Source organism: Panthera leo, chromosome E1, assembly GCF_018350215.1.
Source record: "Panthera leo isolate Ple1 chromosome E1, P.leo_Ple1_pat1.1, whole genome shotgun sequence".
Classification (NCBI taxonomy): Eukaryota; Metazoa; Chordata; class Mammalia; order Carnivora; family Felidae; genus Panthera; species Panthera leo.
The window spans coordinates 3,037,950-3,061,487 of record NC_056692.1 but is presented as its reverse complement, the minus strand read 5'-3'; the positions used below and the strand labels follow the sequence as shown (position 1 = coordinate 3,061,487).

Below are 23,538 nucleotides of genomic sequence, written 5' to 3'. Positions count from 1 at the left end.
AGTTTGGTGGCTATAACTCCAAATGCAAGACCGACAGCACATTCTGGAAAATGCCCCAAATTCTGAGAAGAAAATACATTATACAAAGCTTCACTAATGTATAAAAGGCTCAACTTAGGTGATGTCAGGTTACAAAGGAATTGGACTCCAAGTCGTGGGCAATTATGGCTTTTCTGTAGCCCAAATCTTCTTTTTAACTTTTTAATGTTTATTTATATTTGAGAGAGAGAGACACACACACACACAGAGCATGAGCAGGGGAGGGGCAGAGAGAGAGAGGGAGACACAGAATCCGAAGCAGGCTCCAGGCTCTGAGCTGTCAGCACAGAGCCCGACGCGGGGCTCAAACTCAGAAATGGCGAGATCATGACCTGAGCCAAAGTTGGAGGCTTAACCGACTGAGACCCCACATGCCCCTGTAGCCCAAATCTTAAACCCAGCCTATAGTACCTACAATTCCCTTAATATGGTTATTAAGAATAACCATAATAACAATAGGGGATTTTATTTAAAAATTATACTCTTGGATGTACTCCTCACCTTGAGGTGAGGAGTAGCTTTCTAGAAGGTGGCAAGTCTTTCATTCATCAGCTCTGAGTGTAGTGGTTGCTCTGTTCTAGGCCTTGGGGATTCAACCACATCTCTCTAAAAAGCACCCCCACCCCCACCCCCATGGAATTTCTATTCTAATGGGGAAGACAGACAATAAGCAAGCAGACAAATTTATTTCTGTCAGATCACGACAGGTGCTGTGAAGAAACATACCCAGGGTGGGAGGACGCGGTGTGGCAGGGGCTGGTCCCTGAGTGAATATAGGGTTTGATGTCACAGGATTGATCGCCTTCCTCCATAAAATTGTCAAGGCCCTTAAGATAAAGGGCTGCTATATAAAATGCAACAGAGATATGAAAATAAAAACATCATAATATATGCAAATGCCTTGAATAGAGAAGTTTATCTTACTTTCTGGCCTAAAGTGGGGCATTCAATAAATATTGGTTGGAGGGGCGCCTGGGTGGTTCAGTTGGTTGGTCCAACTCTTCATTTCAGCTCAGGTCATGATCTCACGGTTCGTGAGTTTGAGCCCGGCCTCTGTGCTTGGGATTTTTGCGCCCCTCCCCCCTTCAAAATAAACTTAATTTTTTTTTTTTTTTTTTTTTGAGACAGAGAGAGACAGAGCATGAACGGGGGAGGGGCAGAGACAGAGAGAGACACAGAATCGGAAGCAGGCTCCAGGCTCTGAGCCGTCAGCCCAGAGCCTGAAGCGGGGCTCGAACTCACGGACCGCGAGATCGTGACCTGAGCTGAAGTCGGACGCTCAACCGACTGAGCCACCCAGGCGCCCCTAAACTTAATTTTTAAAAATGTTTTACATAAATAAAAATTGGTTGGATGCATGACTGCTAAGGGGTCTGCAGAATGCCCAGCCTTCAACCAGATAAGTTCCCCCAAGATAAGGGATGGTAACCAGTTCACGTTTGATTCAAAAATGCTCCCTTCTGGTTGGTCCTTGACCCTGGAGCCCGAACAGCCAAGCCCGAGGTAATCCTGTACCACCTTGAAGACAAGAGGAAATTCCTTTGTTGCCTTTCTTGCATCCTCAGTAGCTTCTAGAACACACAGTGCTCGCCAACCACACAAAGCCACCGGGCCTTCCAAACCTCAGCTCTGCTGTCTGAATCTCTGTCCCCTAAATTCCAAACTCCAGGCGTCTGTGAGTCCACGGAAAGACAGGGATTGGGTATGATGACTTTGCTATGGTTTAGGTTCCAAACTCCCTTGCTGCTCCTTCCCTTTCCACTGTGTCTAAGAATGCCGCCTGCTTCCAGCCGGAGGACCGCATGTCTCCAGGGCCCCCCACCCTCCGCAGGCCTCCGGGCTGGCTTGCTAAGAAGTGGCCCTGTGCAGGTGAGAAAGAGGACAATTCAGGTTGAGGTTGAAACAGGCCTTCCTGTCAGAGTCCAGCTCTGGTGCCTGGAGGGAAAGGGCCCTCGTCCTTATCCGGGGTGGGGTAAACTGAGGCTTGAAGAGTCTTTGCTTAGCCTCCCTCACCCTCCCCCCCCCCATTAATAGAACCTGATATCCTGCCACACTCCCATGAATCTCTTGGAACTGCCCCAATTTCTTCCCCAGCAACCTACCTGAATGGCGGACTTCCTCCCATTCTGGAACCATCTAGAGCCTCCTGGTTTTCCTGGCTTCAGAGCCTCCCCCCGCCATCCAAGCCTCTGTCTTCACTGTCAGCCCCGGCTCCCACCCAGCCCTTTGTGTCACTACCCACACCCCAGAGCGCCAGCTGCCTACACAGAGAAGGATAGTACCACACTCTTAATTGCTAGCTTGGGTAACACCTGGCAACCCCAAGGGCTGTTGACATCACACCTACATAAACAGTGTGACTGTCCCCAGACAGAAGCAATACCTGCTCACATACCTTTACAGAGGCAAAGTGGCGCTGGTTTTGCTCACTCCCAAACCATTCTAATGAAACGACAGGACTTTAAGGAAATGGGAGTGTTTCTTACCAACCTGTGCTGATTGTACCAGGCAATTTCAGCCAAAACCCATTCCCAGGGAAGCCAGTGAGTCAAAGTTACCCAGACGGGACGGAATGGCCGTTCAATAAATACTTACCGAGTGCCTGTCCTGTTCTGGGCTCCAGGAATAGAGCAGGTCATGAAACAAGCTTACAGAAAAGAAAGGAAACAGAAAAGAGACATTAGCATGTCGGGGTAGTGAGAGATACTGAGAAGAAACGAATAGGCTAGAACTTTTCAGTGTTTTCATATTTAGGGTGGCATTTAGGGCGACACCTGGCACGGAGCAGGCACTCAACATTTGCTGAATGGAGAAATAACCTTGCAACGAATGTTCTTAAGTTCTAACATATTTTCATTGCTCTCTGCTGCTGAGCACTTCCCCTTTTTTCTTCCTTTTTGTCGAAGCAGTTTTGCCATTTAGAACTCCGATAAAGAACTCTACCATAAAAAAAAAAAAGAGAGTAACAAGCAGCAGTTGACAAAATTTTAAAATTCAGGCAGCTAACACACATATCGTATTTCCACCTTGCTCCTAATCAAACACATTCCAAGTAGAACAGCGTGTGTACAAGCAGGGGAGGGGCAGAGAGAGCAGGGGACAGAGGATCCACAGAGGGCTCTGCGCTGACAGCCCCACGCGGGGCTCAAACCCACCAACTGTGAGATCATGACCTGAGCTGAAGTCGGACACTTAACGGACTGAACCACCCAGACACTTTTCGGTACTTTTGAACCAAAAGTAATTAAATGTATATTTTTTATTAAAAAAAAAAAGAATGCATCCAAACTCAAAGCAAGAGAATTTCCTCGAAATTCCTTGCAAATGATTTTCTTAAGTCTGTGGCTTTTAGGACCTTTTTAAACTCCAGCCTTGAAGCCAAGCCACTCTCTCAGATACAAGAGTCAACGTGGAGTAAGTTTCAACAGGAAGGCTCCCACTTGCGTGGCACAGGTCACAAGAATTAATTTCTTCTGCTAGGGCTCCCTAATTAGCCCCGTCTGATGGGGTTCCCTCCCGTAAACATAAGTTCTGCAGAAGTCTAGTTTCCACCCTACAATCTTTTCTTGAACAAAATTGTTTAATGTTTATTTATTTTTGAGAAAGAAAGAGACAGAGCATGAGCAGGGGAGGGGCGGAGAGAGAGGGAGGCACAGAATCCAAAGCAGGCTCCAGGCTCTGAGATGTCAGCTTAGAGCCTGACGCAGGGCTTGAACCCACCAACCACGAGATCATGACCTGAGCCAAAGTCAGATGCTTAACCCACCGAGCTCCCCAGGCGCCCCTCAACCCTACAATCTTTTCAGCTTCATGTCTTCGAAACACCTGTTAACTGACAACGTAATGATATTTGGGATTTTGAATGGTAGAACTATCTTGGAGGTCAACTATCGCTAACTTGGAATATCAGGGTTGCTTTTCTGCAGCTCACGTATCTGGAGGCCACTGTCTCAATAAAGGGGAACAATACCCTGACCGTTGACGGTTATACCCTAACCTGAGTCCATGGGATCTCGGAGGACATTTCACACTAGCCTTTGTCGATTCCTACTCAGTATAATACGGGAACAGGTCCCCATGTCCACTTTGAAAATTACAAAAGGGGGGTTTGGGGGGTTTTGTGGGTTTTGAGGCGCTGTGACAGCAAGAGGCCCAGACAAATGCAAATGGTGGTCAAAGGGTGGCAGGACCCACCCCCCACCCCCAGCCAGAGGGGAGGCCCCACCCCTCCTCAGGGCTCCCCACCCTGGTGTGAGAGCCCAGTCAGCCTCTGCCTGGAGCCCTTCCCAACCACCGCCTTAGGAATTCAGGAACGTATTCCTCTTGGCCAAATCAGCCCCATCACATTTGATTTTGCTCATTACTTCCCTTCTCGGAGCCTCAGTTTCTTCCTCTGTAAAACGAGCAGGTTGAACCCGATGATACTTGCTGTGAGTGCCTGAGAGTCAGGATGGAGGTCCCAAGCACCCTCTCTGGGGGACCTGAGGTCTCTGCCTCTCCTTGGCCAGTCTGCCCTACAGTCATTCCTAGGTCAGTGGGGGCAGGTCGTATTCTTGTCACGCTCCTTTGCGATGCCCTGGGGAGTCCCTGAACTTGCCGAAAGAACTATCTAAAGTCTGGTGTTTTCGTCTCCTGTGGCCGCTGCCACTAATTACCACAAGATTTCTGTGGCTTAAAACAACACAAGTGCGTGTGCTCTCCTACAGTTCTTGCCCAAAATGGGACCTACAGGAGGCAATCAACGTGTCAACGTGTCGGCAGGGGCTGGTTCCTGCTGGAGGCTCCAGGGGAGCATGGGTTCTGGCCACTCCCAGCTTCTAGAGACCTCAGGGCTTCTGAGCTCTTGACCGTCTCCTCCAGCAGCTGTTTCTGGTGTCACATTGTCTGATTTTGCCACACACACACACACACACACACACACACACACACACACACGGCTTGCTCTCCTGAGGACTCTTTCGATTCTGTGTGACCCACCCAGATATCCCAGAATAATCTCCCCTTTTCAAAAGCCTTACCCACATCTGCAAGGCCCTTTTCGCCCTAGAAGGTAACACAGTCACGGGCTCTGGAGGTTAAGGATGTGGACAGCTTTGGGGCACTGTTTTTCTAGCCGCCACAAACCATGTTCTCTGACTTCGGCTCGGGTCATGATCTCACGGTTCGTGAGTTCAAGCCCCGCGGCGGGCTCTGTGCTGACAGCTCAGAGCCTGGAGCCCGCCTCCGATTCTGTGTCTCCCTCCCCCTCTCTGCCCCTCCCCTGCTTGTGCTCTCTCTCTCTTTCTCTCTCTCCCTCAAAAATAAACATTAAAAAAATTAAAAATAAAAAAATAAGATAAAATACCAAGTGTCTGTGTCTGTACCATATAACATCACTTTGCAGGCCACCAGTCGTACAAAGCCCACCCGTCGGGGGACAAAAATAGAATCCGGCCTGCTGGCTTTACAGAAGAGGGTGATTTGTCCAAGAGCGCACAGCAGCAAAGAGCAAAATTTCAGCAACACCCACAACCTCTCTCCCCCGTCTCCGTGCTCATTAATCACAACTTGAAAGCATGTCAACGTTTTCTGAATAGCACTCCCACATTGGTGATTCATATCGTCTAATACTCAGGTCCCCTTCGGTTACACTCCTGGGTATTTTATATTTAGAAAGTGGAGCGTCCTATAGCTTCCCCTGTCGACCAACATTCCTGGCATCCTATTCATCTGTGTTAAACAGCTGCGTGTTAACTTGGTGCACATTTGGACAGCACCCAAGGGCCGAGGAAGAATGAGCTGAAAACGGAGGTCAGTGGCCAGTGGTGACCTTGGACTGCGCTCCCTGGAGTCTGTCCCAGCTGCAGGCTGGACCTCAAAAACCACTTTAGAGAAGACAGCATTGCTTTCCATACGCACAGCGTGGGATGATATAATTACTCTCCTCTTACATAACAATCGGCGTGCAAGAAACAATAAAAATAGCTTTCATTTATTGGATACTCGGTATGGGACAGGCCCTGTGATAAGTACCCGCCAAACATCCATTCACAGCAACTCTGTGAAGTAGCTCTTCGTGTCCCCACTCTACAGATGAGAAAACCAAGTCTCAGAGAAGTTAAGCAACTTGTCCGGATCACAGGGCAGGCATGACAAAGTCTGTATTCATAGAGCCTCTGAAGACACGAGAGAACGAAGAAATCCACCTGAGATGAGGAGGAAGAGTGGAGAACCAAAAAGGCTGGGCAACCTGCCCAAAGGACACACAGCTAACAGGGAACCTGCTTAGGATTCCCTCTCTCTCTCCCCCACTCAACGCGCACTCTGTCTCTAAAATAAAATAATAAAATAAAATAAAATAAAATAAAATAAAATAAAATAAAATTCCTCCCAAAATAAAATAAAAATATATCCACACAATGGAATATCATGTTACCACTAACGATGACGTCATAGAACAACGTATCATAATATGAGGACAAATTAGGATTAGTAAGTCAAAAGCATGACTACAAATTAAGATGACTCTGCTTTTATTTTTGTAAGTACATGGCTATAGAAAAATTGATTTATATTTTCTTTTTTGCGCATACCTGTCATTTCCAAATTTTCTACAGCAAATACAGATTACTTTCTTAATCCAAGGAAGGGAAAAATACCATTAAAAATTAGAATAACAATGAGATATAACTTTCTGCTAATCAGATTAGAAAACTGTAAAAGAAATGATAATGTGGGAGCCCGGGTGGCTCAGTCTGTGAAGCATCCAACTTCGGCTCAGGTCATGATCTCACAGTTTGTGGGTTCGAGCCCCGTGTCAGGTTCTGTGCTGACAGCTCGGAGCCCGGAGCCTGCTTCGGATTCTGTGTCTCCCTCTCTCTCTGCCCCTCCCCAACTTGTACTCGCTCACTCTCTCAAAAATAAAATAAACTTTAAAAAAATGTTTTAAAAAATAATAATAAGATAAAATAAATGATAATACTCAGTGCTGCTAACAGTATGAGAAAGCCAGGGTGCCTGAGTGGGCTCAGTCAGTTGAGTGTCTAGCTCTTGATTTCAGCTCAGGTCATGATCCCAGTGTCGTGGGATCAAGCCCCACATGGGGCTAAGATTCTTTCTCTCTGTCTCCCTCTTCCCCTCACCCCCACTCATGTGTGCTGTCTCTCAAATAAAAAAAAAAAAAGTATGAGAAAGCCAATGCTCTTGCACAACACTGGTCAGAGTGCAAATATAACTATCACAGTTACCAGGATGGATTGAATACTTGTATCTTTACTTCCTCTTGAAACACCACAACAAAGACAGGACAAGAATCCTAAAAGGCAGAAATCCACCAGGACAGCAGGACAGTGCACAGAAGAGAAGACAACGGTGGACACAAGATGTTACCAGAATCTGGGGAGATGGAAGGTAGATTGGTGAGTGGTAGCCGTTGGAGTGGATCAGAGAAGTCTGGAAACTGAATGCCAACCAGAAGCAAGCAGTGTTGTGCCTCTGTCCTACCGACAGGCTCAAGAATTGGAGGTGACAGCTTATGTCAGAAGGTGGTGTGGGGTGGGGCTAAAAACAGGAAGATCTGTTGAAAGTACAGCGTGTTTACAAAACACTCAGAGGCTGATTTCACAGCCCAGGCAATTGATAAGCCAAGGTGTTTATCTTTCCCACCCTAGCAGGAGGAGGACATTTATTCTCTGGAGAAACTAAACCAGAGAAGCTCCAGACCAGAGGGCAAGGCTTAGTCACCATACCACAAAGAGAAGGGAGATAGAGGGAGGGCAGATCCTTCAAAGGCTGCATATTGAATGATGAGATCCCAGCTTCCTTCCCCTGACAGCCCCCCAAGAATGCCTACAGCCTAGCTTGTATCCTCCAGGCAGGAGATCAGAGACTCTCTCTCAACAGAACCCAACTGGCTCCAGAGAGGTCTCCCAACCACAGCACCTGGTCTGCCCACCAGATTGCCTCAGGGAGAGGCCCTACAGCCAACAGGATCCTCCACCCAATCCCTCCCCCCACACCCACACGGAGCCTCCAATCAGCTTCTAGTTCCTTGATCATAAAAATGAACATTTAGCAAGGAGCCCGCAAACATTTGAAAAAGCCTCCAATATAAAAGATAGAACAAAATCACACAAAGGAAACAGGAGTAGTAGATACAATGGAGGGAGCAGAGCTAAAACAGAAAAAGAAAATTTATCCTTACCTTTAATGTTTATTTATTTTTGAGAGAGAGAGAGAGAGAGGCAGAGAGAGAGAGAGGGAGAGACAGAATCCAAAGCAGGTTCCAGGCTCTGAGCTGTCAGCACAGAGCCCAATGTGGGGCTTGAACCCACCAACTGTGAGATCATGACCTGAGCCAAAGTTGGATGCTTAACTGACGGAGACACCCCAGAACCCCAAAAAAGAAAGACTTTAATATCTTCAGAGAAATAAAGATATCATCACATCCATAAAACAAGAACGTGGTGCTACAAAAAAGGAGCAAGACAAGAACCTTTTTTTTTAAATGAGGGTTGAAATTAAAATATGCAGTTTAAAAAAAGATGGCAACAGAGATGATCTGATGTGTCTGTTCCTAATGAGAAAATGTAAAAGCCCTGTTGGAGGGGAATCAGTGATACATACGTAAAAACTAAGAAAACAAAAAACTGAAGCAACCGTCAACTCCAGGGGGGAGAAATTAAACAAAAGGAAGGAAATAGTAACAATAAACTAGATAGTTCTGAGAACAATACTTACAGAGTTATAGCATAACATACTTCTATAATGTAAACTGAACACTGATTTAACCAAAATTTGTGATATAACCATACCAGGAAGATGTGGGAGCAATGATATAGATAGGGTGATGTATCCTTACCTTTCGTAATAAGTAAATAAATAATGACTACAGTAGAAAAAAAGAACAGCCATACAACCACTTTAGAAACAACAAAAATAATTGCTAGTGTTTATGTCTGGTAGGGAGAACTTGGGAGTGGGAAGATGAGACAGGGAAATGCTATTTTTTTTTTTATTGTGCGGCTTTAATAAAAAAAATTTAAATAAATAAAAAGTATGACATTTATTAGAGGAATTTGGATGAATGAATTAAGACTAAATATATGCATAACCTTTCATCCAGCAGTCAATTTGTAAGAATTTATACTAAGGAAATAATAGGGCTAATATGCAAAGATGTATGCTCAATGGTGGTTACTGGAGAATTATTTCTTATTATACCAATAAAGAGGAAATAGCCTAAACATCCATTGGTAGAGACTGAGTTAATAAATTATGGTATGTCCACACACTGGAATACTACACGGCTGTTAAGAAAGACAAGCTAGAGGGGCGCCCGGGTGGCTCAGGTGGTTAAGTGTCTGACTCCTGATTTCGGCTCAGGTCATGGGTTCCTGGGATAGAGCCATGCATCAGTCTCTGTGCTGACAGCACAGAACCTACTTGGGATTCTCTCTCTCCCTCATTATCTCTCCCTCCCCACATACACACTCTGTCTTCCTCGTTCAAAATAATTAAATAAACATTAAAAAAAGACAGACAAGATAGATATTTATAAACTAACATGAGGGGTACCTGGGTGGCTCAGTCAGTTGAGCATCCGAATTTGGCTCAAGTCATGATCTCGTGGTTTGTGGGTTCGAGCCCAGCATCAAGCTCTGTGCTGACAGCTCAGAGCCTGGAGCCTGTTTCAGATTCTGTGTCTCCCAGTCCCTCTCTGCCCCTCCCTGACTCTAGTGCTCTGTCTTTCAAAACTAAATAAATGTTAAAAAAAAAATTTTTTTTAAACTAACATGAGATGATACTCAAGTGATATTATTAAAGGAGAGAAGGTTAAAGGACAGTAAGTAGAGTTGGACATAAGAAATATTTATTGTAGAAGTCTAGTTAATTTCCAGAATATAGAATATAAGAACTCCTATAACTGAACAACAACAACAACAACAACAACAACAACAACAAAAACAAAAACTCAATTGAGAACTGTGTGAAAGGGGTGCCTGGGTGGCTCAGTTGGTTGAGTGTCCAACTTCAGCTCAGGTCATGGGTTTGTGGGTTTGAGCCCTTGCATCAGGCTCTGTACTGACAGCTCACAGCCTGAAGCCAGCTTTGGATTCTTTGTCTCCCTCTCTCTCTGCCTCTCCCCTGCTTGCATTCTCTTCTCTCAAGAATAAACATTAAAATTGTTTTTTAATTTTTTTTAGTCTAGAAATCTATACGCCAAAAATGTCCATAGTCATCTTTGGGGATGGAATCATGCAAAAACTTTCACTTTCTCTGTATTATTGGGGTTTATAGCAACTATCATACCAGTTTAAAAAAAAAAAAAAAAGGTCTAGCTCCATTTAGAAAATGAAATAAAAGTAGGGGCATCTCGGTGGCTCAGTCGGTAAAGTGTCTGACTTGTGATTTCTGCTCAGGTCATGATCCCATGATTCGTGGGTTTGAGCCCCAAGTCGGGCTCTGTGCTGTGCTGACAACATGTAGCCTGCTTGGGATTCCCTCTCCCTCTCTCTCTCTCTCTCACTTTCCCCTGCTTGCACTCTCTTTCATAATAAATAAATAAACTTTAAAATTAAAAAAAAAAAAAAAAAAACGACCTAAAAGTAACCTCATGTCCTGAAGGATATCATCTTACAGTTTACAAAACACTTTCGTCATCATCGTCCTGCTTCAGCATCACAGAAATCCCACCAAATAGAGACACCGTGTCATTCCGTAGACGAGAAAACAGGCTCATGGGCTCGGAGAAATCTACCCATGAGTGAGACAAGGAGCCAGGGTTCGTGGCAATCTCCTAACTTGGTCAGCTCAGTGTGATTTTTAAGCATCACAGGGACCGTGTCTCAGTCAGTCCCAGATAAACCTGTCTGAACCCCGGAAACTCTCTCTGCACCCCAGGAAGAAGCTACCCGGGCAGCCCAGGAAATAGAAAAACAAATCAAGGGATCTTGGGGAGACGTGGACAGGCAGTGTGGTTTCAGGAAGCCACCCAAGCAAAACTCTCTCGCGTCACGGCCAGAGAAATAACCAGCTTCACATACTGACCTCAGCCTTTGACAGCTCCCCGCCCCCCAAACATGGACAAAGAGGGTCCTCAGACCATCAGGACCCCTCGGCCCTGGTGTCTCTCGGGTCCACCTTCGCCTGGCCCAGAACTTCTCCCATCACACTCTCCCACCCCGCCTCGCGCGCCCTACCCTCCCAGTAGCAGGACGGTACCTGGTCCTGTGTCCCAGGGCTCACCGATCAGACCAAGAGCAGCACACTGGGGGGGGGGGGGGGGTGGCTGGACCCGCTGAAACAAAGCGGAAGTCAACAGGAAGCGTGAGAATCACCTTTTGACAGAGGCACACGGGCACAGGAAGTGGGTTGTGGCCTGAAGGCTGGGGCCTGGCGTCTGGACGTGAGGCAACCCTTCCACCTTCCCTGGCCTCTGAGGAAGGGGAGAGAGAGATCAAGCCTCACTTACCTCCCCGGCCACACTTTTTCACGGCTCCCCATTTTCACTACACACGCATGCACGCCCCCGTCCCCGTGTTTGGACGGGACCGGAAGGGCAGGGGAAAGGCTGGCACTCACGAAGGACGGGAGACGCACAGAACACGGGAGAGGGTGAAGTCAGACTTGGGGGTCGGAGTCTCACTTTCCCCATCTACAAATGGGGGTGATTCCAGGGCTGGCCTCACAGGTCATGTGTGCAGCGGGCTTCACGTATGTCCCCCTGGAGTCCCTTCAGTGGGTGCTGGTGTCCTTCCTCCTCTCTGCCTCTCCAGACCTGCCCCCACTCCTCAATCAGGACCAGATCAGACCACCCCTGGTCTGGGGACTCACCCTGAATGCTGCCTGCAGGCCTCACGTATCATTTAGTCGCACCATATGGGAGAAGCACTTTTTTTTTTTAATTGTTTATGTATTTGTTTTGAGACAGAGAGAGAGAGAGAGAGCAGGGGAGGGGCAGAGAGACAGAGCATCCCAAGCGGGCTCTGTGCTGTCAGCGCAGAGCCCAACACGGGGCTCAGTCTCGCAAACCGTGGTATCATGACCTGAGCCAAAATCGAGAATCGGATGCTCAACCGAATGAGCCACCCAGATGCCCCTCTGCATCATTTTTAAGAATCGCTACTGAGGCCCTATATACTGACCATTCCTTTCCCGGGGTGATGTGTGACCTCCCCGGGGTCACCCAGTGAGCGTAGAGGCTGCACGGATCTGTCTCTGTATCCCCAGGAACATTCAGCAGAACGCTAGAAGTTAATCCATAAGTGTCGCGAATCTTCCAGATGCTATGGAAACAACACCGTATTTAAAGTGCGCAGTCAAACTCAGGAGCCTGGGCTGAGGACCCCACACCAGTGGGCAGGAGGCTGTGGCAAAGCCCTACATGAGGGCAGGACCAGGGTAAGCCTTGGCTCCTCTTAGCGCCTCTCTCACAACCCCCGAAAGCCCTAAAGATGTGAAATGGGGCAATAAACCAAAGCTTGATGTGCCAGGAAGTCTAGCTCTTACCCACCCTATCCATTTCCAGAAGGATCCCTGCTGAGCCCGAAGTAATGCTCAAATCCCCCTCAAAAGCAATTCTTCGGCTTGTCACCAGATCAGGAGACCAGCCCTCCTCCCAGCTCTCTGTCCCCACCTCCCAAAACTCCTTCTTTTCAGATGATGACACCTTCTTCAAGATTACCCCCTCCCATGTACCACTCCCCAGGGTGCCCACCTAGCTTATTCTTTTTTTAAAGTTTATTTATCTTTGAGAGGGAAAGAGAGACAAAGCAGGAGCAGGGGAGGGGCAGAGAGATAAGGAGACACAGAATCTGAAGAAGGCTCCAGGCTCAGAGCAAGTGTTCAGCACAGAGCCCGACGTGGGGCTCGAACCCACGAACCGTGAGATCATGACCTGAGCCAAAGTCGGTCACTTAACCAACTGAGCCACCCAGGCGCCCCTCTTCCCATTTTTTTAAGTTGCTATTTTTAAATAATCTCTCCGCCCAACATGGGACTTGAACTTCCAACCCTGAGATCAAGAGTTGCATGCTCTTCCGGCTGAGCCAGCCAAGCACCCCTCTTCCCATTGTACAGACGAGGAAACTGAGACCCAAAGAGGCCACACAGCTTGCCTAAGGTCACACAGTAAGTGGACTCACACTCAAACTTGCGTTGCAGACATTTCAATGACATTTCATTCTAGGAGGCCGTAAACTCTGAGGACAGAGCCAAGGTTTGCTCCTCTCCCACCTCCCACGTGGCACAGAAATGGGACCTTGCAGGCAGTGTGTTCAAAACGTTAAAACTACTGAACATGAGTCATCGCCAGGGAGCTGGTTAGAAATGCAGGACCTCGGGTCCCGGGCCAGCCCTACTGAATCAAAACTCATGGGGTGCCTGGCTGGCTCAGTTACTAGAGCATGAAACTCTCTTCAGGGTGTAAGTTTGAGCCCCACTTTGGGGGTAGAGATTACTTAAAAATAAAATCTTAGGGGGCGCCTGGGTGGCTCCGTTGGTTGGGCATCCGACTTCGGCTCAGGTCACGATCTCGTGGTTCGTGAGTTCAAGGCCCCCATCGGGCACTGTGCTGACAGCTCAGAGCCTGGAGCCTGCTTCAGAGTCTGTGTCTCCCTCTCTCTCTGCCCACCCCCCCATGCTTTCTCTCTCTCTCTCTCTCTCTCTCTCTCTCTCTCAAAAATAAACATTTAAAAAAATAAAAATATTTTGGGATGAGCACTGGATGCTGTATGGAAACCAATTTGATGATAAATTTGATATTTAAAAGATAATAAAATAAAATAAAATTTTTAAGAAAAAATAAATAAAAATAAAACAAATAAAATCTTAAATTAAAAAAAAAAACTTGTATTTTCACAAGGGAACAAGTTAGTTGGTTTATCAAAGTTTTCAACCCACAGCGCTCTAAATTGAATTGAACAGGTGGCACTATACAGCCACAGAGAAAGCAAACATATAGGGGGGAAGAAACAACACCCTTACAGGGCTCTTGATCTTGGGGGATTCACCGCTGGAGGAAGCACAGAGCCAAAACGTTAGGGCTCAAGGCTCCCCCTGCCTCAGTTTCCACTTCCTAGGTGCTCAAGCAAGATCTTGGCCCTCCAAGTCTGGATGGCAACAACACATCTTTAGAGCGCCACCTGCTGGTTGTGTTTAGGTATTCATGATACGTTTCATCCCCCTCCAGAGAGCCGCAGCTCAGGGTCTGCTGCGGGTTGAGCTGTCTCCGGGATTCTCATCGTCCTTGCCAGCCTGGTTTATTTCTGCTCCTTCTCTGGCCTTCAGCATCCACCATTCACTATTTCTGTTACTGGTCCAGATAACCTGTTCTTCTATAAACGATAATGTGGTACCCCACGCTTGAGTAGTTCCTTGACCTCAATTCAGTTCAGCTCAATAGGCATTTCTTGAGCTCCTATTGGGAGAAAAGTGTATGACTTCAACCAAACATTCCTTATCTCATTAACATTAAAGCAAAGGGTCAAACCAGGCACTTAGTGTTCCAACCAAGGCATAAAGATTTAAAATGGATCCCTACCAGGGGTGCCTGGGTGGCTCAGTCGGTTGGGTGTCCAACTTCAGCTCAGGTCATGATGTCACGGTTCGTGGGTTCAAGCCCCACGTGAGGCTCTGTGCTGACAGCTCAGAGCCTGGAGCCTGCTTTGGATTCTGTGTCTCCCTCTCTCCGCTCATGCTCTGTGTATGTGTGTATGTGTGTATGTGTGTATGTGTGTATGTGTATGTGTATGTGTGTATGTGTGTGTCTCAAAAATAAGTAAACATTAAAAATTAAAAAAAAAAAACTGATCCCTATCAGAAAGTATTTGCAACATCCACATGGACATATGTCTATTTACGTATACTTACATCCATCTAAAACAAATAAGAAAAGGAAAGCATCCAACTAGAAACCAGCAAAAGGTATAGATAAGTTCATAGCAGAAGAAATACAAATAGGCAAGGGCATTTTTAAGAAACATCTCTACTTCTATTCTTTTAAATTTGATTTTAAAAATTATTCTATTTTCCCCATTAGCTTCATAATTACACATTCTTTTACCATTCCTTTAATGGTTATCAAGAGATTATGTGGGGGAGCCTGGATGGCTCAGTTGGTTGAGCATCCAACTTCCGTTCAGGTCATGATCTCGCGGTCCGTGAGTTTGAGCCCCGCGTCGGGCTCTGTGCTGACAGCTCAGAGCCTGGAGCCTGCTTTGGATTCTGTGTCTCCCTCTCTCTCTGCCCCTCCCCCAGTCACACTCTGCCTCTCTCTCTCTCTCTCTCTCTCCTTCAAAAAATAAAATAAAATAAAATAAAATAAACATTAAAAAAAATGACTGTTGTTTAAAAAATTATGTGCCTCTTTGAAATATTAATCTACCATAACTTCTATGTTTACCACTCCCCAGATAGTGCAAGAATCTTACAATTGAGCTCCACCTACCCCCCTCCTGCCTTCTGGTTATTATTGTCAAGTATTTTAATGCTTCACATATTTTTAAACTCTTAAGATATTATTTTTCTATACAGCCAATATTCACGTATATATCCAATGCAGTTACCTTTTGTCATTCATTCATTCCTTCATTCTTTGTTCCCATTGGGAACATTTTCTCTCCCTGGTTTCATTTGTAAACCTCTCTGTTCCACCTTCATTTTTGAAGAATATTTTTCTCTATATAAAATCCTAGATTGGCAGCTATTTCTTTCAGTCATTTAAAGATTATACCATGTAGCCTTTTGCTCACTCCTGAGGCACATAGACCATGTGGCCTTGACTTCCACTGTCTCCTGGATCCCACCATTTATCTTGAAAATGAGCTCTCAGTATTGTTATCACTCCTCTACAAGTAATGTGGCTTTTTTCTGTCAGCCAATTTTTTAAAAGTCTCTTTTCTTCTGTTTTCAGAAGTTTGACTACAATGTGCCTATGGGGGGATTTTTTGCTATTTATTTTGCTTGAGGGTTGTTGTTTCCTGAATCTGTGGTTTAATGTCTTTCATTAATATTATAAAATTTGTAATCAGTAACTCTTGAACTACTGCTTCTGAACCAGTCACCCGCTATCCTTTACTTGACTCCAGGGAAATGTATTTAGACCTCTATACCATATTTCATATTTCCTTATTTTCCAACCTTTTCCCCTACTCCATACTTCAGACGATATATTTTCTACTGACCTATCTTTCATATCCTAATCCTCTCTTCTGTTGTATCTAATCTGCTGTGAAACCCATCTATAGAGTTTTTTATTTCAGTAATAGTATTTTGCAGTTTCAGAATTTCCACTTGGCTCTTTTTAAAAACTATTTGTAGGGGGATGGGCAAAGTGGGTGAAGGGGAGTGGGAGGTTCAGGCTTCCAGTTATGAGGTGAAAAAGTCACGGGAATAAAAGGCATAGCATAGGGAATATAGACAATGATATTGTACTAGCATCATATGGTAAGAGGCAGTAGCTATACTTGTGCTGAGCATAGCATAACATATAGAAAAGTTGAGTCACTGGGGCGCCTGGGTGGCTTGGTCGGTTAAGCGTCCGACTTCAGCTCAGGTCATGATCTCATGGTCCGTGAGTTCGAGCCCCGCGTCGGGCTCTGTGCTGACAGCTCAGAGCCTGGAGCCTGCTTCCGATTCTGTGTCTCCCTCTCTCTCTGCCCCTCCCCTGTTCATGCTCTGTCTCACTCTGTCTCAAAAATAAATAAACGTTAAAAAAAAAAAGTTGAGTCACTATGTTGTACACCTGAAGTTAATGTAGCATTGAGTGCCAATTATACTCAAATTAAAAACTTTTTCAGTGTCTCTAGTTATTCTTCTATGTTCTTGAATACATTAGAGTCCATTACAATAATAGTAATATCTTTTTCTCCTTTGGATCTGGTTCTATCCTCTGCTTTTCTCTTGGCTTTTGTTTCTATAAGTCTTGTCTCCTAGCTTATCTGTTAATTTTTTTTTTAAGTAGGTTTTACACCCAGCACAGAGCCCAACATGGGGCTTGAACTCACAACCCTGAAGTTGAGACCAGAGCTGAGATCAAGAGTTGGGTGCTTAACCAACTGAGTCCAGCCAGGTGCACACACATACTCCTCCCCCTGCTCCTCATTAATTTTTGTTATATGCTGAATGCTGGGTAGAATGAAAAATTGTAGAGGCTCCACAGGATGTTATTTTTCCAGAAGATATATAAATTCTGGTTGACGTTCTTCCAGGCAGTTAGAGTAGGGTCAAATCATATGATCCAATCAGGACTGAGACTACCAGGCTTTGTATGGGCTGGCCCATGTCTGGATTGTCCTTACTCCTAGGTCATAGCCCCGCAGGAGTCTCAACTGAAACCCTAGAGGATTGACCAGATTCTTCTTTCTTGCCATATCCTGAATTCTTGCCATATCCTGAATTCCAATTTGAGGCCACCATTTTCTGCTCAGCCTCAAGGCCTCCCAAGCACATCAGCAAATTCCTTAAGGAATTTCTTTAAGGAAAGCAGTGGAGAAGATGCCCCTTACCTCAAAGTGGTTTCTTTCTCTACAGGATCCTGGTTACTTAAGTTCTGCCCATGTTAGCTACTCTCTGAAGCCTTAAAACAGCTGTGCATGCGAATGTGAGTGGGTGTGGGTACTTATGTGTGTGACCTAATTTTTACATTGTTCTCTAAAGGAATCTTAGTCTGATACAAGCCACCGTGTCTTGACCAGAGGCAAAATTCAACGGGGACACATTTTTTTTCAAGGATAACTCGGACTCTTCTGTGGAAAACAGACCATAGGGGGCCAGGTGAGGGAGGAGAGGGGAAGGAAGAAGGAAAGTTAAAAGGCTATCTTGAATTCCAAACAAGTTGCTGATAGTGTCTTGAGCTAGGATATTGACAGTGATCACAGAAGTGGAAGATTTCAAGACTTTTTTTTTTTTTTTTGGTAAAGATAAAGTTTTAATTATACCAAGGTGAGGTGAGTTTAGTGTGACAAGAGGCAATTCCACATGCTGCTGGAGGGAGTCTAAACTGGTACAACATTTTAAAAAAATATTCACTTACTTTGAGACAGAAAAGTATGAGGGGGGGGGCAGAGAGAGAGAGGGAGAGAGAGAATCCCAAGCAGGCTCTGAGCCATCAGCACAGAGCCCAATGCAGGGCTTGGTCCCACTAACCAAGAGATCACAAACTGAGTTAAGCCACCCAGGCGGCCCTAAACTGGTATAACATTTATGAAAGGACATATGACAATATTTATCACAAGTATTTAAAATTACATTATACTCCGACTCATCAGTTCCATTTCAAATAATTATTTTAAGGAAGTAACACCAAGATTTTGCAAATTAAAATGGTGCAGAGACTTTTTATACTAGGAGAAAATTGGAAACAACTTAAATGTCAATTAATACATTAAATAAATGACTACATCTATTAAAAACAAGGGCATAGGGGTGCCTGGGTGGCTCAGTCAGCTGAGCATCCAACTCTTGATTTCAGCTCAGGTCATGATCTCAGGGTCATGGGATGGAGACCCACCTTGGTCATCATGCTGGGTGTGGAGCCTGCTTAAGATTCTCTCTCTTGGGGCGCCTGGGTGGCTCAGTCGGTTGAGCGCCAACTTCAGCTCAGGTCACGATCTCGCGGTTCGTGAGTTCGAGCCCCGCCTCGGGCGCCTGTGCTGACGGCTCAGAGCCCGGAGCCTGTTTCAGATTCTGTGTCTCCCTCTCTCTGACCCTCCCCCATTCATGCTCTGTCTCTCTCTGTCTCAAAAATAAATAAACGTTAAAAAAAGATTCTCTCTCTTTCCCTTTGCCTCTGCCCTTCCCTTCCCCTGCTCCATCTCTTCTAATAAATAAATAAATAAATAAATAAATAAATAAATACGGGTATAAAAGAATGTTTACTGGGGACCACAAGCTAACACTAAAAAAAAAAAAAAAAAATCAGGCCCTAAAAGTATTTATACAATGCAATCTCACTTATTATCTTACTATAATTATACATTATATAATACATCATTACCTTAACATAACATATATGGTATGTATATATATATATATATATATATATTTTTTTTTTTTTATTATACATAAATAGGCTGGAAGAATAAACACCAAAATATTTATGGTGGCTATCCAGACAGGTGTTGCAGAGCTTATGTTTTTCTTCTTCATGTGCCTTTTATGAATTTTCTACATTTTTCCCCCCAACAGTAGTTCTATTTTTTTTAATCAGAAAAAAATATACTTTTTTTTTTTTTTTCACTCCCAACTCTGTCCCTGACTCTAGCCTTACCTGTCTCAAGCGCTGAGGGCTCTCAAATGTCAGGGAGGCTTTCAGTTCTGGGATGAAAGGCTCATTTCCAGCTCTCTTTCCCCTGAAGCTGCCAGAGCCCCCAGAAGGTGGGAAGAAGTTTCCCTTCCACTCAGGGCCCTGAGATCAAACTTCTGTCCCCGCTTCTTTAGCCTCCCTGCCGGCACCTGTCCCAGAGCGCGCCTGCGCACCGGGGGCTGGCGACAGGCAAGGGCGTTCTGCGAGTTTCACCATCGCGAGAGGCAGTGGGGCGGGAGCGCACGCAGGTCAGGGGCGCTGCAGGTGCGCAGCTCCGCGCTGGGGCGTTCCTGCTCGCCTCGCCCGCTGCCCCACCCCTGCTTCTCTCCCTCCGCCCCGGAGTCCGCACCCACCACCCTGATTCTTGCCAGTTTCATCCTCACGTACGTCCAAGCTCTGTGCCTCCTTCTCTTAGGATTCTTTTAGTTGATCCTACTCTGGCTTCAGGACCAAAGGGCTCTCAAGCATTTAAACCCAGCCTTGAGCTCAGCCTGAGGTGGCTTCTTTCCTGCTGTGAGATCCCAGGCCTCTGTCCCCCACCTCCCAGGCCACCATCCCTTATTCTCACGTCCCAAGTCAGCGCGTCAAGGTCTGTGTGCACCATTTCAGGCGGACTGCAAAGCGAGCCTTTCTTCCGCCCCCCCTCCCCCAATTCCCAGTATGTATTAAACGTGCTGTTTATTAGAAGTATAATTAGGGGCACCTGGCTGGCTCAGTGGGTAGAGCATGGGACTCTTGATCTTGGTGTCGCCAGTTTGAGCCTGACTTTGGGAGTAGAGATTACTTTATTTAAAGAAAATATTTTTAATATAATTTATTGTCAAATTGGCTAACATACAGTGTGAACAGTGTGCTCTTGGTTTTGGGGGTAGTTTCCCGTGGTTCCTTGCTTACATACAACACCCAGTTCTCATCCCGACGAGTGCCCTCCTCAATGTCCATCACCCATTTTCCCCTGGTAGATTACTTAAAAAAAATAAAATATGTATTTAAAAATATACTTTTTAATATTTTGTATATATTAAATATATATTTATATGTATATTTTATATATTAAAATGTGATTCCATTTATTTTTTCAAGACAAATCAAGTAAACAGTTGTACGTGTGTGGCACTCTGACATGGCAAAAAATACCAGGACAAATGGGCTAGATAATGGCACATTCCTCCACAAGTCCCTCCCCATTGCCCAGACCATCTTCCCTCCTTCCCTTCCCAGACTCAGCTCCTGCAGAATCTGCCTAAGATCATGCTTTTTCAAAGACAACACTGGTGAACGTCGGTGACAAAAGTATGGCTCTGACCCCGCGGTGGCCTCATTGAGCTTCTCGCTCCATTAGGACTCTGAGGAGGGAACTCTGATGTGGCTCCCAAAGGAGTTTCGAATAGAAAGATGAACGACCGTGTTTCCCGAGCTTCCCTTGCCCCAGCCCCCAGCCCCACACACTTGAGCTAGGGGCTTGTGAAGGTAGATTTGTTCATTTAACAAACATTGATTTGCTGGGCTCTGATGATACCGGACCCCGTGCTACAGAGGTGAGTCATCACCTCCTCCTTCAAGGTCTTAAAAGATGGAGATGGGGGGGGGGGGGGGGGGGGCGCCTGAGTGGCTCAGTCAGTTGAGCATCCGACTTCGACTCAGGTCATGATCTCGTGGTTCGTGAGTTCGAGCCCCGCGTCGGGCTCTGGACTGACAGCTCAGATCCTGGAGCCGGCCTCAGATTCTGTGTCTCCCTCTGTCTGCCCCTCCGCTGCTTGCACTCTGTCTCTCACATTGTCTCAAAAATAAATAAACATTAAAAAAATTTAAAAAAAAAAGATGGAGATGGGGGCCCCGCTGGGGGGCCAGCAGTGATGAAGTAGAAAGGCATTCGGGCCAGAAAGAAAAAGAGCATGAAAAAAAATCACAGATCTCCAATAGCCCAAGGCCTTCAAGGCATCTGAACTGAAAGCCACCTCTGTGGCCACGCTTCATGACGTGAGACAGCGAGGGCAGGGCAGTGAGCGCCTTGTGTGGAGGCTGAGTGTGTGGGCTTTGTACTGAGGGCAGCAGGGAGCCACAGAGGTCCTCGGAGGGAGGGAGGGACAGGGAGAGACCTGTGGAAACACTCTGTGGCTTCTGCAGACCCTGGTGCCATCGGGCTAAGGGGGCTGAGGGCCGAGGTGGGAGCTGGGAGTGCAAAGTGGCCCTTATTCCGCCTACCAAGCCGTGTACCCTGGTGGGGCTGCCCTTAACCCGGACAAGGAGCATCTTTGTTTTCTGTTCACAGGCCCCAGGTTTCGCCTGTGCTACCAGCAGCCCCAGGCTGTGTCATAAATGCGGGAGAGCCCCAGGGGGTGGCACAAAGGGAACAGGTAAGACAGAGATTTCAGAGGCCCCAGGGAAGCCTTGTGGGGAGGAGGTGAGCCCAGGAAATTTACAGGCGCACGAATAAACTGAAACCCCAAAGCAGGACTCAGAGGCAGCTGTGAAGGAAGCAAGGTCAGGGCCTCATAACTGCACAGGGGTGGAGAGACCCTCAGGGCTGTGCCCAATTCTGGGTCCTCCCCGGGCCTCCCTGTGGGGAGTGTGGCCTCACCGGGGAGGCCTGAGGGGCCGGGCTATGCTGGCTGGAGCAGCGCATCTTCAGGGGTCACTAAAGCCTTGGCCTCTGCCCTGGCTTCCCTGGGGACCAGGGGATCTTCCGCTCCTTACCTGGGGATGGCTAGGCTTTCCCAACCGCCCATAATCCTCAGGCCGATCAAGAGGCTCATGAGCGGAGGCGGGGCAGGAGGAAGGTCAAGGATCACGTACACACACACACACACACACACTCAAGAATCAAGGAGATGCCCACCTCCTATCTCACAAGCGTCATTTAATTGCAACTGCCATGAGCATACACAGGGGCACAGCCAGCTTGCCCCCCGCCCTGGCCTTTGCCCTGCACCCTTTCTATGACTCCACCCTCATCGAGAGCCAGGACTGAGCCAGCCTCCACTGGCCCAATATGAACAGTCAATGTGATGGCTTCCCTTCTCCTGACCCAACACAGCCCTCGGCATCGCTGATCAGACCCTGGTCAATGATCCAGGTGTGCCCACAGGAGCATGTTCAGCTGAGGAAGATCATTGTCAGGTGTCTCTTCACGGAGGGCAGTGATATAAAGCCCAAGAGCCTCTGCCCTAGCAAAGGTTTGCCTTACCCCTTGATCCCATTCTTCCTCTTTTCCGTCCCCTTCCCCACCTCCCCCAACCGTCCACTGCCTCAGGGCGCAGCCTGCCGTTTCTGGCTCCAAATTCATGTCCCCCGCACCTCCCCCCCCCCCCCCCCCCGCGCCCAGCCTTTTTGACCTTTGATATTTGGAGTGACTTTTACTTTTATTAAACTGTTGGCCCCGGTTCAGAATGGCAGGAGTGACCATCTTCTTAGGGTGGCTCCGGCTCACCACCCCCACCCCGTCCCCACAGCAGGTGGAGAAAGGGTAGAAACAGAGAGTGTTGAGTTTTGAGTGTCCCTGCTGCTGGCCACCCAGGGTCTCTCCGGGGAGCAAGAGACCCAGGACCCGCAGGAAAAACTCACTCCCCTGGGGGTGCTGCAGACGGACACCGTAGATGGTGGGGACAGAGGAGCACTGTCTAAAAGAGCCACCTCAGCTTCTGGTCCTCCGCCATCCAGCCTGGAGGCAGAAGCAAATCTCTAAGCCGCCCTCGACCCCAGCCATCTCCCAGGCCAGAGGTTCCCAAACAGGCTGCCCCTTGACATTCCCTGGGGAAACTGCGAAAAACTTCGATTCCAGGGGCACCGGGGTCGCTCAGTCGGTTAAGCGTCCGACTCTTGGTTTCGGCTCAGGTCATGTTCTCATAGTTTCGTGGGTTCGAGCCCCGCGTCAGGCTCTGCACTGATCGTGTGGAGCCTGCTTGGGATTCTCTGTCTCCCTCTCTCTCTCTGGCCATCCCCCATTCGTGCTCTCTCTGTCTCTCTCTCAAAAAAAAAACCCACAACAACTTGGAGTCCAAAAACTCGTTTTCCATGTATGATCATGGAGAAAGCTCCAGGATGGAGGTTCAAGTAAGACAAGCAAGATGCGGACGTGTGCACGTAGTGTGCTATCTTTTGATTTAAAAAAAAAAAAGCGGGGAAGGAATACACGTCAGTGTCTATATTTGCTCGTGCAGATATAAAGTTAAACGCACAGGAATAACCACTAAGGACAGTGGTGACCTCTTCTA

At 46.8% G+C, this 23,538-nt stretch overlaps 1 protein-coding gene and 1 long non-coding RNA gene across 13 annotated transcripts in view; both read right to left on the bottom strand.

The window, feature by feature from the left end:
* Nucleotides 1-11,284, bottom strand: part of NDEL1 (nudE neurodevelopment protein 1 like 1) — an 80,891-nt gene extending 69,607 nt beyond the window's left edge. For 4 of the 12 annotated variants that reach the window (XR_006196385.1, XR_006196384.1, XR_006196386.1 and 1 more), the window contains exons 1-2: nt 7,408-8,196; nt 2,635-2,686 (exon numbers count right to left, since the gene is read on the bottom strand). The gene's annotated coding sequence lies outside the window, so the exon portion shown is untranslated. Of the gene's footprint in view, nt 1-2,634; nt 2,687-7,407; nt 8,197-11,241 lie in introns of those variants that run through there. The other 8 variants (XR_006196383.1, XM_042915189.1, XM_042915190.1 and 5 more) reach the window with 5 other exon arrangements.
* Nucleotides 11,285-13,994: 2,710 nt separating this feature from the next.
* LOC122206827 overlaps nt 13,995-23,538 on the bottom strand; it is a 34,501-nt gene continuing 24,957 nt past the window's right edge. The window contains exon 3 of the long non-coding RNA XR_006196585.1: nt 13,995-14,437. This is a non-coding gene — a long non-coding RNA (uncharacterized LOC122206827). The remainder of the gene's footprint in view (nt 14,438-23,538) is intronic.